Below are 18,115 nucleotides of genomic sequence, written 5' to 3' on the forward strand. Positions count from 1 at the left end.
ATCCCTGGTTGGGGAACTAACATCCCACAAGCCGCACAGTGCGGCCAAAAAAAAAAAAAAAGGTTTAAAGACTTAAATATAAGACATGACATCATAAAACTCCTAGAAGAGAACATAGGTAAAACATTCTCTGACATAAATCGTACCAATGTTTTCTTATGTCAATCTCCATGGCAATAGAAATAAAAGCAAAAATAAACAAACGGGACCTAATCAAACTTATAAGCAAAGGAAACCATAAACAAAACGAAAAGACGACCCTCAGAATGGGAGGTAATATTTGCAAATGATGTGGCCAACAAGGGCTTAATTTCCAAAAATATACAAACAGCTCAAAAAATTCAATAACAAAAAAACAAACAACCCAATTGAAAAACGAGCAGAAGACCTAAATAGACATTTCTCCAAAAACATACAGATGGCCAACAGACACGTGAAAAGATGCTCAACATTGCTAATTATTAGAGATATTCAAATCAAAACTACAATGAGGTACCAGCTCACATCGGTCAGAATGGCCATTATTTCAAAGTCTACAAATAACAAATGCTGGAGAGGGTGTGGAGAAAAGGGAACCCTCCTACACTGTTGGTGAGAACGTAAATTGGTGCATCCGTTATGGAAAACAGTATGGAGGTTCACAAAAAAACTAAAAATAGAGCTACCATATGATCCAGCAATCCCATTCCTGGGCATATATCTGGAGAAAAACATGGTTCCAAAGGATACATGTAGGGACTTCCCTGGTGGCACAGTGGTTAAGAATCTGCCTGCCAATTCAGGGGACACGGGTTCAAGCCCTGGTCCGGGAAGATCCCACATGCCACGGAGCATCTAAGCCCTGTCGCCACAACTACTGAGCCTGTGCTCTAGAGCCTGCGTGCCACAACTACTAAAGCCCACACGCCTAGAGACTATGCTCCACAACAAGAGAAGCCACCGCAATGAGAAGCCCACGTACTGCAACAAAGAGTAGCCCCCATTCACCGCAACTAAAGAAAGCCCGCATGCAGCCAAAAAATAAATAAATAAAAGGATACATAAACCCCAATGTTCATTGCAGTGCTGTTTACAATAGCCAAGACACGGAAGCAACCTAAATGTCCATCAACGGACGAATGAATAAAGAAGATGTGGTACGTATATACAATAGAATATTAGCCATTAAAAAGAATGAAATAATGCCATTTGCAGCAACATGAATGGACCTGCAGATTATCATACTAAGTGAAGTCAGATAGAAAAAGACAAATATCATATGATATCACTTATATGCTGAATCTTAAAAAAAAAAAAGTGATACAAATGAACTTATTTACAAAACAGAAACAGACTCAGACTTAGAGAACGAACTCATGGTATCCAGGGGGAAGGGTGAGGGGAGGGATAGATTGGGAGTTTGGGATCGACATGTACACTCTGCTATATTTAAAATAGATAAACAACAAGGACCTACTGTATAGCACAGGGAACTCTGCTCAATATTCTGTAAAAACCTAAAGGGGAAAAGAATTTGTAAAAGAATAGATATATGTATATGTATAACTGAATCACTTTGCTGTACACCTGAAACTAACACAACATTGTTAATCAACTATGCTCCAATATAAAATACAATAAATTTTTAATAAAATAATTTTTAATTAAAAAAATAAAATATGACAGGACTTCCCAAGTGGTTCAGTGGGTAAGACTCCACATTCCCAATGCAGGGGGCCCGGGTTCGATCCCTGGTCAGGGAACTAGATCCCACATGCATGCTGCAACTAAAGAGTTGCATGCTGCAACTAGAAGGTCCTATGTGCTGCAACTAAGACCCAGAGCAGCGAAAATAAATATATAAATAAATAAATATCTTTAAAAAAAAAAAGAATTCTTAGAAATGTTTATTTAAAAAAAATGACACAAATGAACCTATCTACAAAACAGACTCACCGACACAGAAAACAGACGTGTGGTTGCCAAGTGGGAGGGGGTGGGGGAGAGTTGGATTGGGAGTTTTGGACTAGCAGATGCAAACTATTCTATACAGGATAGATAAAAAACAAGGTCCTACTGTATAGCACAGGGAACTGTATTCAATATCCTGTGATAAACCACAATGGAAAAGAATATGCAAAAGAATATATATACATATATATATATAACTGAATCACTTTGCTGTACAGCAGAAATTAGCACAACATTGTTAATCAACTATACTTGAATAAAGCAAATTTTTTAAAAAAAGATTTCTTGGGACTTCCCTGGTGGTGCAGTGGTTAAGAATCCGCCTGCCAATGCAGGGGACACGGGTTCAAGCCCTGGCCCGGGAAGATCCCACATGCCGCGGAGCAACTAAGCCCAAGTGCCACCACTACTGAGCCTGCGCCATAGAGCCCGCGAACCACAACTACTGAGCCCACGTGCCACAACTACTGAAGCCTGTGCGACTAGAGCCCGTGCTCCACAAGAGAAGCCAGCACAATGAGAAGCCTGCACACCCCAACAAAGAGTAGCCCCCGCTCACTGCAACTAGAGAAAGCCCACATGCAGCAACAAAGACCCAATGCAGCCAAAAATAAATAAATAAATTTATTTTAAAATTTTTTCTTTTTTAATTAATTAATTTTTAATTGATTTTTTTTAATTTTTGAATTTTATTTTATTTATTTTTTTATATAACCTGCTCTTCTCTTCACCAGGCCAAGTTACATCCCAAGTTTTCCATCAGTTCTCTTTCAAAGTAACAACATGTAATGAGTATAGCAGATATTATTGATGGAGTTGGGGGGATAGTTCTTGATTTTTCTTAGGAAGAACATGGGGTGGGGGACACATGAGGAGAATAAACAAGCATGTTTACAATGTCCCTGGGAACAGGAGAGTGCAATAGCACAGAAGTCATCCTTCCCAGGCTTTGAGTGTACAAGGACAGAAGCACAAAGTGGGCAGCACCGGGGCTGATAGACGTGTTGTGGTCTTCCAAGGATTTCGGAGACAGCATGTTCTCCTCCCTGCAGGAGGAAATAGCCCTCACCTTCAGGGTACTCTTGGTCTAAGTATATACTCACTACTAGCACTCTGCTGCTCCACCACTCTCCTTCTCTACCAGACAGAAACAGTCAAGTTTCCAAAGAAGCCCAATAAATGTTTCTTGATTAAATTCAGTGACATGTCATAACCCTAGAGAAAATCCTAGGGAGGCAGAAGCAATTCTCTCCATTCTAAGGTGGCTACTCATTTCTGAGTCAGCCACTGCTCTGTCCCATGACTGTCCAAAGCGTCCAGATATGATTTCAAAATACAACAGAATGTCTCCTAATGCTCTCCATAGAGTCCCTCACGTCCTTGCCTTCATCTTCACCACTAGCACCTGAGGACACTGTTCAACGTGGAGCAAAGAGCATGGGTGTTAGAGTCCATTAGATGTCGGTTTAAAACCCAGCTATGCCTGAAGGTTGAGCTGCTTGGTAGGCATGATGAACAAAGGACAAATGCAGACCTACAGAAGAAAATATTAGCACAGCAAGCCCTCTCTGAGCCCTGCTTGCAGCTTCACTGTTCTAAAGGTGAGGGGAAGTTTTCACAGAACTAGAAGCCACAAACCACAATGATCACCTTGGATTTTATCTCACTCTCTCCTAGTTCCACCTTCAGAGTATCAGTTAAATTGCCCTAACATCTTCTCTAAAGAGAAAACCATTCTGAAGATATAAATGGTCCCCTAACAAGTTTTACCAGTCAGGGTCCAGATAGGAAATCAGAAACTACACTAGGTATTTCAACAGAGAATTTAATGTAAGGAATTTAGTTAGACAGGAGGTAGAGACTTGAAAAGGCAAAAAGAAAACCCTGAGGTAACACATGGGTAGCAGGAGCAGCGACCACCCCCAGGGTTCAAGGAACAAAGGGAAGAGGCTGAGATGGTCAGAACCTAGAAACTTGGAGAAGAAGTATCCAGAGCTGAAACTTGGGCTTCTGAGCAGAACGTGCTGCAAGGATGCTGCTGGTACCTTAGGAACTCATAGGAAGGGCTGTGTACAGCGGGGACACAGATTGATGAGAAGGAGGTGCTTTTTGGCTAGTGTTGTACCTTTGGAGCTCAGAGCCCCATGAGACTGGGATGCAGACCTCTTGGTGGGCTGGGGACTGCCCAGAAGGTGCTGGTACCTCTGAGGGGATACAATGAGGCTGGATCTGGGAGGGCCCAGAGAAGTTATAAACTGAAACCAATTGCAGTTGCCAGAGCAAAGGTCTGCTGGTGGTGATACTGACTGGAATAATAAGCAAACAGGAAGGAGCCAGTCCATTCTGCCTTCCTCCTTCTTTCCAATAACCCTCAAGTATCCATCGACAGAGTAATACAAACTAATGCCTGCCCGAATAAGAAGTAATTTGCAGAGTCCTAACCCCACCATAACAAAGCTGAGTATAGAAGGTCGAGTTTGGGGTGAGACATGATAGCTTCACAACTTTGAAACTGTTGCAAAAAATGTTTCACAGAAAAAGAGAAAATGAGAGTATTGCCTGACCTTGTTGGCCTGACCTAACCATTTTGCAAGTGAGCAGAGAAGAACTCTGGTCTATTTCTTATATATTTTACACACATTGAAAGAGGACCATGAAAGGCTCCCTTTACATTTTGTTCAGCCAGGAAGATAGGCATACTGTCTAGGATATTCCCACAATAGCTCCTGTAACAGATATTGCAATGACAGCAAGTGGCTTTGTTACCAAGGCTGTTGCCCCAGAATCATACCCCTGCCCCTCCCTTGAATGGAAACCAGTTACTGTTATCTAAGTTTTGGGAGGAAACTGCAAAGAGAAAAAACAAGAACGGGTTAGAACCAACTAGGCCCAAGATGGTGGAAGATTCGACTTCCAGGAGTTCTTGAGCCTCTTCATACACTCATTGTAATGCATAAGCATGCTGAATGACACAGCCACCAGCGCTGTGACAGTTGACAATCTCCATGACAACAATAAGGAAAGCCCATACAAGGATGGAAAAGGAGAGTTGTCTCAGTTCCAGGTTCTCCCCTGTTCTCAGATAACTCATGAGTATTCCTCCCACTCTTTACAACTCCCTCCCTTTTATCTCAACCTTCCTGGATATTTGGTGTTTCCGCTGAACTGGGTTGAGCTGACTTGCAAATTAGGTGCCAGCTTCTCCATTCTTTGCAATTGAATAAAACTTGTGCTGCTCCAGTTACTGGCTGTGCGAATCCAATTGGAAAAAGAACCTCCCTGGCCGAGACAAGGAGTCTCAGATGGGCTAGGACTCCAGCGAGGGTCAAGTTAACCAATTCGGTAACAACTTGTCTTGGTGAAAGGGAGATTAGCAGATCTTGACAAAGTGTTTGTTTCTTCTTGCTGTCTTGCACATCTGCCAGCCCCAAGAGAACATTCTCAGATTAATTTGCAAAAGGATGAAAAATAGATGGAGCAGAGCCGAGTCACCCCAGTTATCCCAGCCAAGCGCAGCCAGTAGCCATAACGTGAGCAAGCCCAGTCAAAATCAACAGAGCAGGCTGGTCAACCAACAAGATGGGAGCAATAAATTCTTGCTGATGTCTGTGTCCCACTGACGGTTCGCAGTAGTTTGTTACATGGCAATTTTGTCACAATGGACAAGTGAAACAGATAGTGGTAGCAGGAGTAGGGTGCTGTATAACAAAAATCTAAAATATGTGGCGTTACGGGCTTCCCTGGTGGCGCAGTGGTTGAGAGTCCGCCTGCCGATGCAGGGGACACAGGTTCGTGCCCCGGTCCGGGAAGATCCCACATGCCGCGGAGCGGCTGGGCCCGTGAGCCATGGCCACTGAGCCTGCGCGTCCGGAGCCTGTGCTCCGCAATGGGAGAGGCCACAGCAGTGAGAGGCCCGCGTACCGCAAAAACAATAAAATAAAATAAAATATGTGGCGTTGGCCTGAGACTAATCAGAGGACTAAGGCAAGAAAAGCAGAGAGGAAACTCTGATTCTGAGTTAAGCCATGGGATTTTCTTTGGCCAAGGGGATGTTAGCAAAGCTGATACAAGCAAAGACTCAAAAAAGTGCCTGGGTATTGACAAAGAATCTTTGCTTGACCAAACTCTGGTCAGGCTCCTGAACCTTCTCCTAGGCCCATCTGTGCACTTCCTTGTAAAATCCAGTCTCAGCAAGAACCCTGCTAAGTCAGTTTAACTAGAATCCTTCACCCTCAATATCAAAAGTCAGTTTGACTAGAATCCTTCACCCTCAATATCAAAAATCCAGTTCCTCAGCCTCTACCATCCCTCAGGTAATGTCTGATCACCTGGCCTGTCCTTGAGCAAAGAATCCTGGTAGGTCCCTTTAGCCCAAATCCCCTGACCCTTATTGTTTCCTCTTAGTAATTCTCCATCCATTGACCCCCCTCCTGCTTCTTGTCTATAAATTCCCACTTGACCATGTCGTGTTTGTAATTGAGCCTGGTTCTATACTGAGGTCTCTCTTCTGCTATTGACATAGTTTTGAATAAAATCTGTTTTTACCTCTTTAACTACTATCCAACTCTGGTTTTTCTTCTATAGTATTTCTACTTATGTTCTTGCATCTCTGCCGTGACTGTGAGAGCATGCTTGGGCTAGCCTGCTGGAGGAACAGAAGATGCATAGCTGAGTTGCCCCAACCATCCCACCCAATGCTAACCTAGATAAGCTTATAGCCAGCCAACACATGAGTTAGCCCAGCCACCTAGCTGACCACCCACGTGTGCGAACAATAAATGCTTACAGTAAGTACGTGCCATTGATTTTTCTGTGACTGCTCGTTATGCAGCAATTTTGTGATAAGAGATAACTGACAAAATGACTAAACAATGGTTTCTACATATTATGTCTACAATAAATATTTGCCTTTTTCCCATATCCCACTATAGTAATATATGTTGGATAAATGTCTTTTTAACTGCTTGACAATGTGTTCTATAAGGGTAGAAACTGTATTTTAAAGATATCAGAGTAAGGTAGTAAGAAAACATTATTCTTTTAATAGGAAAGTCATTGTTTGTTAGAGAAAATACATTGATAGTTGTTTGAAGAAAGAAGGTGTTAACAGTGAGGGGATAGTGCCAATAAAAGGAATCAAGGATGCCTGGGGAAATGGCTGATTCAGTGTTGGGGTATGGAAAATGGAAGATGATCTAGATTCTCTTATACTGCCAGAAAGCAATGGAGAAAACTGCAGTCTCTTAAACAAATGATAGATGTTAACATCACCAGTAATGGCACAAAGTGGTATCATCTATCTTCTGAAATGATGTACTGAGAAGGGCACAATACCACTTTTGTGGTATTCTTGCAAAAATATATATATAACTTGAATTAAATCAAGAGGAAACATGAAACAGACCCAAAATGAGGTATGCTCTACAAAACAACTGTCCAGTACTTTTCAAAAGTGTTAAAATCATGAAAGACAAGGAAAAACTGAAGAACTATTCTAAATAAAGGAGAATATGAAGACATGAAAACTAAATGCAAACATGCAATGTTGGATTGGATCCTAGATCAGAAAAGGGACATTAGTGGGACATTTGGCAGAATTCGGATAATGTCTGTAAATTAGATAATAGTATTGTATTGACATTAGTTTCCTGGTTTTGATAAGTGTACTGCGGTTATGGAAGACGCTAACATTGGCGAATCCGGGTGAAGGGTACACAGGAATTTTCTGTACTGTTGTTGCAACATTTTTTAAGTCTAAAATTATTTCAAAATTGAAAAATTTTTAAATATTTGTAAAAGTGGGTAGAACTATTCTCCGGGAAAAATGAGGGAAATGTTGAGCTCCTAGAGAGAAGGAAAATGAGAAAGAGAAAGGACAATCTAGGACACAACAAAAGTGTGCAGACTCTATAGTGTGACCCTCCTTTAAGCCCCCTCAGTGATGGCTACAAAATCACAAAAGCCACGCAGAAACCTAAGAGAACAGCAAACATAAGAACAAAGACAAAGTGAAAGTGATATGTTAAGCCACAGAAACTTGCTGAAATCATGGTGAGGGCTCTGTATTATCAGAACTCACAAGAGGCTATGCACACGATATAATAACTGTATACATTACACTTCATTATTTATTGGAAATATTAAAGAAAGGTACATCTAAATGTTAAAGTCCAAACCATAAAGCTTTTATAAGATAATAGAGGAATATATCTTCACGACATTGCGGTAATGAAAGTCTTTTTAAATAGGACACAACAAGCACTAACCTTTTTTTACAGAGGAAAGAAAAAATGATATAAATTTGACTACATTAAAATTCAGAATGTTTGGTAATCAAAAGCAGACCTGCCACTTTTATGTAATACATTATATAGGTAATCTGCACAAAGGCATCTGACAAAAGCAAGTGAAAGATGAAATTCAGCCCATACTGCACTTACCACACCACACTTACCAAGCCATTAGAAACGGAGCCTTTTTGTAATTTGTACAAAGGTATCCTATGTACTAGACATATCTTCAATCAAAAGATGTCAAAAGTAAGTGAAAAAGCATGCCACAGATTTGGGGAAGATATTTACAATACATTTAACCAACAGAGAACTAGTATCCAGAATTTATAAAGAATAACTACAAATCAATAAGAAGACAGATAACTTATTTCATAAATAGGTAAAATTGATAAAAGATTTGACAGTCACTTCAGAAAATAAGCATATGAAAAGGTATTTGTCTATACTATTTCAGAATTCAAATGTTAGTCATTTATGATTTAAAGCAGAATGAAATGTCTCACTCTAGCTCACATATTTAAAACAAACTAAATGTATTTCACAGTTTTTAAAAAATGTAAAAAGAAAAAACAAAAATATTTCAGTTAAAGAAACTTGATTTCTTCAGCTAAATTAGAGTTTCCACAGAGAAACTGCAAAAGGACCAAGATAATTTGGCTGAAATTGGCATGGTCGTTATATACCATGGGTGTCATCATTTTCCATGGCACTAAAGTCACATCACACTGCATTAAATTGGGAAGAAAATCACTTTTGCAGACTAAGAACTGTTTCGTGTCCACAGCTAGACTTGGAATTTTCCATAGAACCTGGATAAAAGTAAGCCAGTTGTCCTAGAAAATTAAGTACTTCTACAGCCTCCATCAATACAAGAGCTAATCATTTGCTATATTCCAGCTATTTCCAATGCATTTAATTCCTTCTCCTAATGGGAAAGAACAGTAGAAAGTAGAAAGTAGGACTAGCCAGTTAGATTGCAGCACAGCAGAGCAGATATGAACACAGGCTTCTGACGTCAGAATGAGTGTGGGTTTTTTGTTTGTTTGTTAATGTATTTTTTTAAATAAGTAGCATAGAGAAATAAATCAACAAAGCAATGTACCATTAGAAAAATAATGGACTAAAAACTTTTTAATGTAAGCTACTTACTTATCTGTCATTCAAAAGCAGGCAAGAGGTCAAGTGTTCAGAAAATGAACATATCACAGTTTGGGGAGATCAGGAGTTACTATGAAGAGTGACATGATTTTCAGTGGGTCCCAATTGCTTTTGGGTGAATATTGATAACTTCCTAATTATGATTATAAGACCTAGTGATGTGATCTTCTACCCAGTTCTCTCTAGTCTCACCCATAGTTAGATTCCCACATAAATTTTGTCAATCATAAGGTAATTTTTAAGCATCCGGAATATATTCATTATCTTTTTTTGCGCCTCTGGGAATCCTCATGTTCTGTTTCCTCTTTCTAATTTTCAGATTAGAAAATTCTAACCTAATCTAAATCTTTTCTAAATTTCATATTTTCTCCAGCCTGAATCACTACTGTTTATTCTTATGACATCCTTCAATATTTATCCCAAATGCCACATCAGTGAAGCCCTCACTGATTAGCTAAGACCTTGAAAAGAGTCAATTGTTTTATCTTAGAGGTCATAGAACCTTGTACTTTTCTCTTTTATTGTAGTCTAAGTACTTTTCTTTTTCTTATTCCTGTTGTAATCTAACCAGAACTCTCTTGAAATAAGGGACAATTCTATGAGACTTGTGTAGACATTTTTTTGTTGTTGCTCTTCAATTCACTCATTCAACAGCTACTTACTGGGGCTTCCATGGTGGCGCAGTGGTTGAGAGTCCACCTGCCGATGCAGGGGACACGGGTTCGTGCCCTGGTCCGGGAAGATCCACATGCCGCAGAGTGGCTGGGCCCGTGAGCCATGGCCGCTGAGCCTGCGCATCCGGAGCCTGTGCTCCGCAACGGGAGAGGCCACAACAGTGAGAGGCCCGCGTACCGCAAAACAAAAAAAACAAAAAAAAAACAGCTACTTACTGAGAGAGTTCTAGGTGCAACAATTATTTTAGATGCTAAGAGGCATAATAGTGAACAAAACCAACAAAACTCATTGCCTTTATGGATTTCACATTTAAGTAGTTGCAAATACGTACATACCAAGGCAAACCAGTGCTAACACAAATTGGGGAATTCTAAAATGAAGGTGCTAAGTCACCAAAAGATTGGAGTGCAGCTTAACCTGAAGAAATTTCTGGAAAGAACAAACAACTATAAAAATGACTAAGATTCTCTGTTTTCCTTTGCTCATCTATCCTCTAAGAGTGTGATTTATTTTTTCTACAATCTCTCTCTCTCTCTGAAAACTGGATTTTTGCGTGCCCTACATATAACCACCTACATGATACAAAAATTTAATCTCTTTATTCCTCATTCTGGGAGAAAGGTCTCTGATTACACTAGCTTGGTCAACATTTGCTTATGGTTTATCAACTATGACTGGGGCTGGTGGCATGACTAAATTGTATAAAATGGTACAAAATGGCTGCCACTACTATAATCTCATGAATGGGAGAAGATTTTTAAAAAGTGGTGAAACTTCAGAGCTCACATCTCTTGGTTGACCTCAGAATGTCCTTATGGATGTAGGCTTTTGGGTATAGGTATTATGTCTATTCTGGCTCCCACTGAAAAAAAAAGAAGAAATAAAAAAGAGAAAAGGTATTTGATCTCCAGCCTCTCATATACAGATGTTCAGGTTGTGCACTATACAACCTCACAACATCTATTGTGTAGACATAGTAGATTTGTATATGTATTCAAACAATTTCTCAGCAGATGGCACTGGAAACTCTCATGCACTACTACTGAGGTTACAGATTGGTACAACCATTTTGGAAGACAGTTTGCCATTTTCTAGTAAAATCAAAGATATATATGCATACCCTTTGATCCCAGAAATCTCCTCAGGCACTTGGGCATCAAAATACATGTACAAGAATATTCATATTGGCATTATTCCTAATTGTGGAAAACCAGAAACAACATAAATGTCCCTCAGCAATAGAATATGTAAATAGATTATGGTACATTTATACACTGGATGCTAGCAATAAAGTAAGCTACAGTCACATAAAAGCATGAATGAATTTTGCAAAACAAATATTAATTTTTCCTTATTTTTGTAAATCTCCTTAGAATACAATAGACTGTATAAAGCCAAAAATATACAGATGTATTGTGGGGTTTATAATTTATGCATAAATAAAGCCTATGACAACAATAACACAAACAATGGAAGGGGGGAAACAGAAGAATCCTGTTGTAAGGATCTCATACTCTTTGTTCGAGTGGCATAATATTACTTAAAAGTAGATTATGGTAAGTTAAAGATGTGTACTACAAATCCTAAAGCAACCACTAAGAGGCACAGCTTATAAGCCAATGAAGAAGATAAAATGAAATCATGAAAATAGTTAACCCAAAGAAGGCAGAAAAAGAGGAAAAGTTTTTCAGTCCTACCGCTCTCAAATTCCAGAGGACAAACAAATGCCTCTCTGGAAGAGCCAGCCCCTGTCTCTGTGAGTCCTGGCTGTTCTCAGTACAACCCACACCAAAGTCACCTCCTTCCCGAGCTCCTAAGCTGCCTATTATGGGGAAGTAGATGCCTCATGAATCTCAGCGTGTGCATACATGATCAGGCACTCAGGCACATGCATGCACACACACACACCACACCTAAATCACATCCTTGTCTCCACCACAGGGCTTTCACTGTCACCCAAGTGCCCTTTCCTGCCTTTGGGTGACCCCCAAATTGCAGGAGCCCCTCGCCCTCAGCTGAGCCCCAGGTCATCCCCAGCTTCTGCCTGTTAGTGCCCCTGAAATGGAAGCTGCCCTGAACCCTGACTTGCTCTCTCTAATGGCTCACCTGTAAAGTAGGGAAACCCCTCAGCAGATGTGACTGCTCTGTGAGAAAAAACAAGAGCCATAGAAATTAAAATGTTAGTACACTGTCATCTCCACCCAGCCTCTATCCCTGGGGTCCTCCCTAAGTTCTTCTGGGTTTCTCATTGTTTCCTCTTTTGAGTCCCTGGAAATGCCTCCCCACTGGGTATCTCATACTCCACTGGAAATCCCCTGGAGTCACAGGGCTACTTATCCATCCCTCCTCTCAGCCTCATAGAGAAGTGCCTTGGAGCTGGGCACTGACCTCAGGCCTTACCTTTTCAGAGGTGAAAACAAAGCCACAGAAGGCTATGACCCAACGGGAGTCCTCTACAGGCTACCACGGTGAGGTTGGGGATGAAAAGACAAGAGATTTATGGGGGATTTGAGGTGGTAAACATGAGATTGGAATTGAACTCCACATTTACCATTGACAAATCTACATTCATATCCCAGCTATCATTTAACACTTATGACACTTTAATTAGTTATCTTCTTTAAGCCTCAGTATTTTCATCTGTAAACTGGGTTAATAAATAGTATTCGTCCCTTAGGGTTCCTGTGAATATTAGAGATACTCTATGGAAAAACCCTTGGAACCATGCCTGGCATGTAGTAAGTACTCAATAAATGCTAACTTGTAGTATTGTCGCTGAGACTAAGACTGCTTGGAGCCTCTCTGATGTTGCCTTGTGTGTGGGGTGTGAGGGAGAAAATGGTGGTGTAGACAGAAGAGTCCAAGAAGACCTAGATTTGAGGCCAGGCTCTTCTTGCTAGGTGAGACTAAGCAAATCACTTAGAATCTCCTAGCCTTGATGGGGTTAGTTTTTCATTCATTCATTCATTCAACTTCAAAGAGCTACTCTAAGTTAGCTGCAAATGAAAATGTTTATTAAAATCCCTTGGTGCATTCATGTATTCCTTCAACACAACACTTACTGAGCACATACGTACTCTGCCGTGGGCTCTGTGCCGGGCACTGGGAGACAGATGAGTAAGACATGGTCTCCCCACCAGCAACACTTTCAGTCTAGTGGGGAGCTAGATCAGCAAGCCAGCAATTATAGCATGATAAAGACATGTCCAGGGCCTTGGCTTTAATGGTGAGGAGAAAGATTGGAAGCTTGAGGACTGAAAGAAGTTAAGGATGAGTTTATTTTCACCAATGACAGACTTGAACTCCATATGCTGAGGGTAAGAGGGGAGAAGTGGAAGATATCATGAGGACAAAAGTGAGGAAAGACATCTCTTTCACTGGGAATAGAAGGAAGAGAGAAAGATGAGCACAGTAGCCAGTTTGTGGGGACAGGGAAGTTAAAGGAGCTCTTGTCTGTGGTGCTGACTTTTACAGTAGAGGAGCTGTGTCTCTTTCTGCAGAGAGCACATGACATCTGGCCACTTTATCTCTGCCCTCCTATCTGTCCCCCTCCTCTGCTACTCAGAACATTAAGCCTTGCAGGGTGACTTAGTTGTGTTGGTCTTTCGCCTCTACTAGTCTGTAGATTCTTTTTTTTTTTTTTTTTTTTTTTCGGTACGCGGCCCTCTCACTGCTGTGGCCTCTCCCGTTGCGGAGCACAGGCTCCAGGTGTGCAGGCTCAGCGGCCATGGCTCACGGGCCCAGCCACTCTGCGGCATGTGGGATCCTCCCGGACCGGGGCGCGAACCCGTGTCCCCTGCATCGGCAGGCGGACTCTCAACCACTGCGACACCAAGGAAGCCCAGTCTGTAAATTCTTTACCTTGAAGCCTCCAGAGCAGCAGAACATCTCCTTCTCTGGTTTCCAGAATCCCATTTGCTCCTCGTTCTCATTCCACCCCTCTTCCCTCTTTTTCTGTCTCCTTCACTGACACCTGTTATGTTACTCTGTCGGCCCCTTAAGATTCTATCCCATGCCTTCAATAACATTATAATCCCCAAATCCAGCTTTAATCCTTCATCTGAGCACTCCACCCTTATTTCCAGTTGTTGACTGGACATCTCTTCATTTGTGAGTTTTCACAACATCCAAATGGGTTTATTAAGTGTACCTCCCAACACTCCAACACTGTTCCTCCTTCCTCAGGTTTTAGCAGTCATCATAGCTGAAAAACAAAAGCAAAATAACCTTGAAATTATTGTTGATTCCTCTGTCTCTCTCCACTTCCACTTAGTTCTTAAGTCTGATTGATCGGTCTCTAGAAACATCTATTCATCTCTCTTAAGACCTTCATTAGCCAGTAAACTGATCTCCTCATCTTTTACAGTCTTTTTCATTCCTTCTGCCCTGCCTTGAGGAGCTTGTTATTCTACATTTCCTCTACTGACTGCTTTGGAGCCCAGTGTCAAAGAAGCTCCTTTAGGAGTTTACCTAAGTAATCCTAAGATACAGAACAGGAGAGAAAATTACAGTTCACGTGACGGAGACAGACCAACCTTGTCCAAGTTAAGATGTTTGTGGGCAGCCCATGCCAGCTTATTCTCCCCCTTAAGGATGACCATCCTGTGGTGTTTGGGAAGGAGCGGGGGTCCCTAAATGTCTTCTTGGCCACTGCTCCTCCATGCTGCGTTTTCCTCCATGCCCCTTTATTCCATCACAGATCACCTCTCACCTCACTCACTCTCAGCTCCTGAATTCCACCCCCTCCCCAGAAAGTCTTCAACAGACCTCCCCTAAGAATTTTTACCACCTCCACACAAGTGTTGTCTGGTCTTTGCCCAACCACAATGAAAGTACATTTCCCAAAATTTGAGTTATTCTGACTAAAATAATGCTCTAAGAGTTCCAGAAACACATTCCAGGGTGGGCTTTGGAATTCCAAATCCACTTCCTTTTGAGGTCTGTCTGTGAACTTAGAGATGTTCCTCTTCAGTCTTCTGAGTATTCAGAGGGTGGCTATAGTAACACCAATGTAAACGTTGATTTTCAGAGACAATACATTTAAACCTATAAGAAAGAAGAATATTTCTTCCTAGCTGCTCCACAATTCATAAGGCTTCTCTAATCTTCAAAGTAATTAGTAGTTATAGTAAAATGATCAACTGCCTCATTTGCCTGAAAGGTTTCCTGGGACAGCGGATGTTCAGGTCTAACACCAGGTAAGTCTCCAGCAAGCCAGGACTAGTTGGTCATCCTGAAGTTAAGAGCATGCACTCTGGAGTCTGTCTGGGTTCAAATCCAGCTCTGCCACTTACCAGCTGTATGATCTTGAACTAGACTTAATCTCTCTGTGCCTCACTTTCTTCCTCAGTAAAATTAAGAAGATTAAAAAAAGTTAATACATGAAAGCATTTAGAACACTGCCTAACATAGGGTAAATGTCCAACAGGTGTCAGTTACTTTTATGCATATCAGTGTTAATTCCTCTAATCATCACACCTACCACCACCAAATGGTGCTCCCTAAGAATCTGGATGTGAGCTCAGTACTGAATCACACATCTTTAATCTTAATATCTGCTCTCTTAATTATACAAAAACCTGGCCAAAGCTTTGAAATTACTACTCTCAGAGCCCAGTTAACTGTTTAGCTTCTTACCTGTTCCTCATTCACCTTACCCGACAAGCAATGCTCGAGCACTTCCTGTGTGTTTATGGTGGCTCTGTGCTTGGAGCTTCAGAGAACACAATAGAGGTATGCTGTTACCCCTGTTCTCCCGGAACTCACATTCTGAAAGGAATGCAAGCATCATTCATGACACTGATGACAAGGCCAGGCAGGAGCCCCATATCCAGTCTAGAGGGTCTTAGGAAGCGAGAAGTCTTTGTGGCCCGTTGTTTGTGTCCAGGAAGAACAGAAGTATTCCTCAGCAACTTTCCTCTCCCCTTGCCACACAGTGTACCCCAGGCACAAAAGTGACGCCATCATTCCTGACTTTTTCCTCTCTCCCAATAAGCTCCACTTGGTTCTCCCCAGGCTTCTTGGACCAAAGATTCCTCATATATTCTTTTTTCCTCCTAATCAAGAATCTTCTTCATCCTTTCTATTGCCTCTGGCCCATCACTCTTTTTTCTCTCCTATACCACACCTACTTTCCGCCTAATCTTTTACTCAGCAATCAAATACCTGGAGTATCACAGATAAACAGCATCTTGTAAGTTTACATTTCACATACAAAAGCCAAGAGCTCCCTAAGGACAAGGAATGTCTTGTTCATCTTTGTTGCTCCCATGACACCTGACATAGTACCTGTCTGTGCCCCAAAAGAGTAGACATACGTGCACGAAGAGGTGGATCCTCATCGCAAACCACACAGGCCCTAAAATAAAAATAGGTTTTCTTCCATTGACCATTTTGTTCTAACAGTCTCTGATCCCCACTCCTGGGGCCAGCTCAGGGCCAAAGCCAGTGGGTAAGGATGGAAATAGCAGCACCTTCAACATCTCCTACACCAACTTCTTCCTGGGGGGCTTCTCTGGATTGCGACAGTGGAGGCCCCTCCTGGTCCTGCCTCTTACTTTTCCCTATGTGACCATCGTCTCTGCCAATGCCCTCATCATCCACATGGTGGCAGCCCAGCAGAGCCTGCATCAGCCCATGTACATGCTCATTGCCCTGCTCCTGGCTGTCAACATTTGTACTGCTACAGCGGTGATACCCAAAATGCTGGAGGGCTTTGTGCATTATGTTAACCCCATATCACTGCATGGCTGCCTGGCCCAGATGTTTTTCATCTACTTCACTCTTCTTCTGGACTACAACCTCCTGCTGGCCATGGCCCTAGACTGCTTGGTGGCCATGTGCCACCCACACTGTTATAGTGACCTGATGACCTCCCGTCTGCTAGGCATGCTGGCCTTTTTTGCCCTGACATGGAGCCTGGGAGTGGCAGTGCCCTTGGTAGTGCTAACCTCACGAGCTTGATTCTGCCAGACAGCAGTGATCTGACACTGTACCTGTGAGTACATCGCACTGCTGAGCATAGCTTGTGGAGACTTGACCTTCAACAACCAGTTGGGGCTGGCCATGCGGTTGGTCACTGTGACCTTTGATCTAGCCCTGCTGGGGACCTCCTACACCCGCATCATCTATGCTGTCTTCTGGATATCTCCTGGGGGAGCCCGAACCAAGGCCTTGCACACGTGTGGCTCCCACTCCCATTGGTCATCCTCACCATCTACCTCTCTAGTCTCTCCACTTCCATCGTTTTCCAAGTAGCCAAGGCTGTGTCTCGGAATGTCCAGAACCTGCTCAGTACCATCTGTCTGCTGCTCCCAGGAGCCTTGAATCCTGTCATCTAGGGGGTAAGGATCAGAGAGATCAGGCAACATGTAGAAAAGATGCTCTGTGGAAAGGAATTAGCCCAGGAGGTTAGGGAGAAGCCAGAGAGGCTGCAGAATATGAGAGTGAAGGAGAAACTGCCAGGGTGAGAGAACTTCATCAACTTGGGAAATTGGGGCTGTGACCTCTGGGAACAAGAGATAAGCAGGCAGTACTGAGGAACAGGCTGGAATTTCCTGAGATTATGGAGGACTCAACAGCAGGTTCATTGTTGGTAAACTATTCCTTTTTGAATCTTAGAATGCTCTGTTTTCACTCCAATGAAAAAATTGCTTTTCCCTATTTATCCTTGTTAGTTTCTCTGTCCTCTTCTCCCTGACTCCTGAGAAAGCCCCCCAGTTAATATCTGGATATATGGAGCTCCACTGGAAGTTGTATAGAGCAAGTTGCACAGACCACGACTTGCCCTGAACACCCAGTCTGAAACAAACAAACAGGCCAGGCTCTTCCCTGGTGCCCAGTCTCTCCCAGATACATAGTAAGACTTGACATGAAGCCCAGTCTCACCGAATATACAGGGCAGTTTTGATGCCATCAGTCTAATGCAAACACACGAGTTAGGTTCTAGAGTCCAATCAGTTCCAAACACAGGTGAGGCTCTGCCTGATATTCCCAGTCTGATATCCCCAGGCACACAGGTCAGGCCTACCCCAGGGGTC

At 42.2% G+C, this 18,115-nt stretch overlaps 1 pseudogene; it reads left to right on the plus strand.

The window, feature by feature from the left end:
* The first annotated feature begins 15,209 nt into the window (after positions 1–15,209).
* On the plus strand, positions 15,210–17,545 carry LOC132597735 (olfactory receptor 52E8-like; annotated as a pseudogene).
* The last annotated feature ends 570 nt before the right edge of the window (positions 17,546–18,115 follow it).

Source organism: Globicephala melas, chromosome 8 (assembly GCF_963455315.2).
Source record: "Globicephala melas chromosome 8, mGloMel1.2, whole genome shotgun sequence".
Taxonomy (NCBI): Eukaryota; Metazoa; Chordata; class Mammalia; order Artiodactyla; family Delphinidae; genus Globicephala; species Globicephala melas.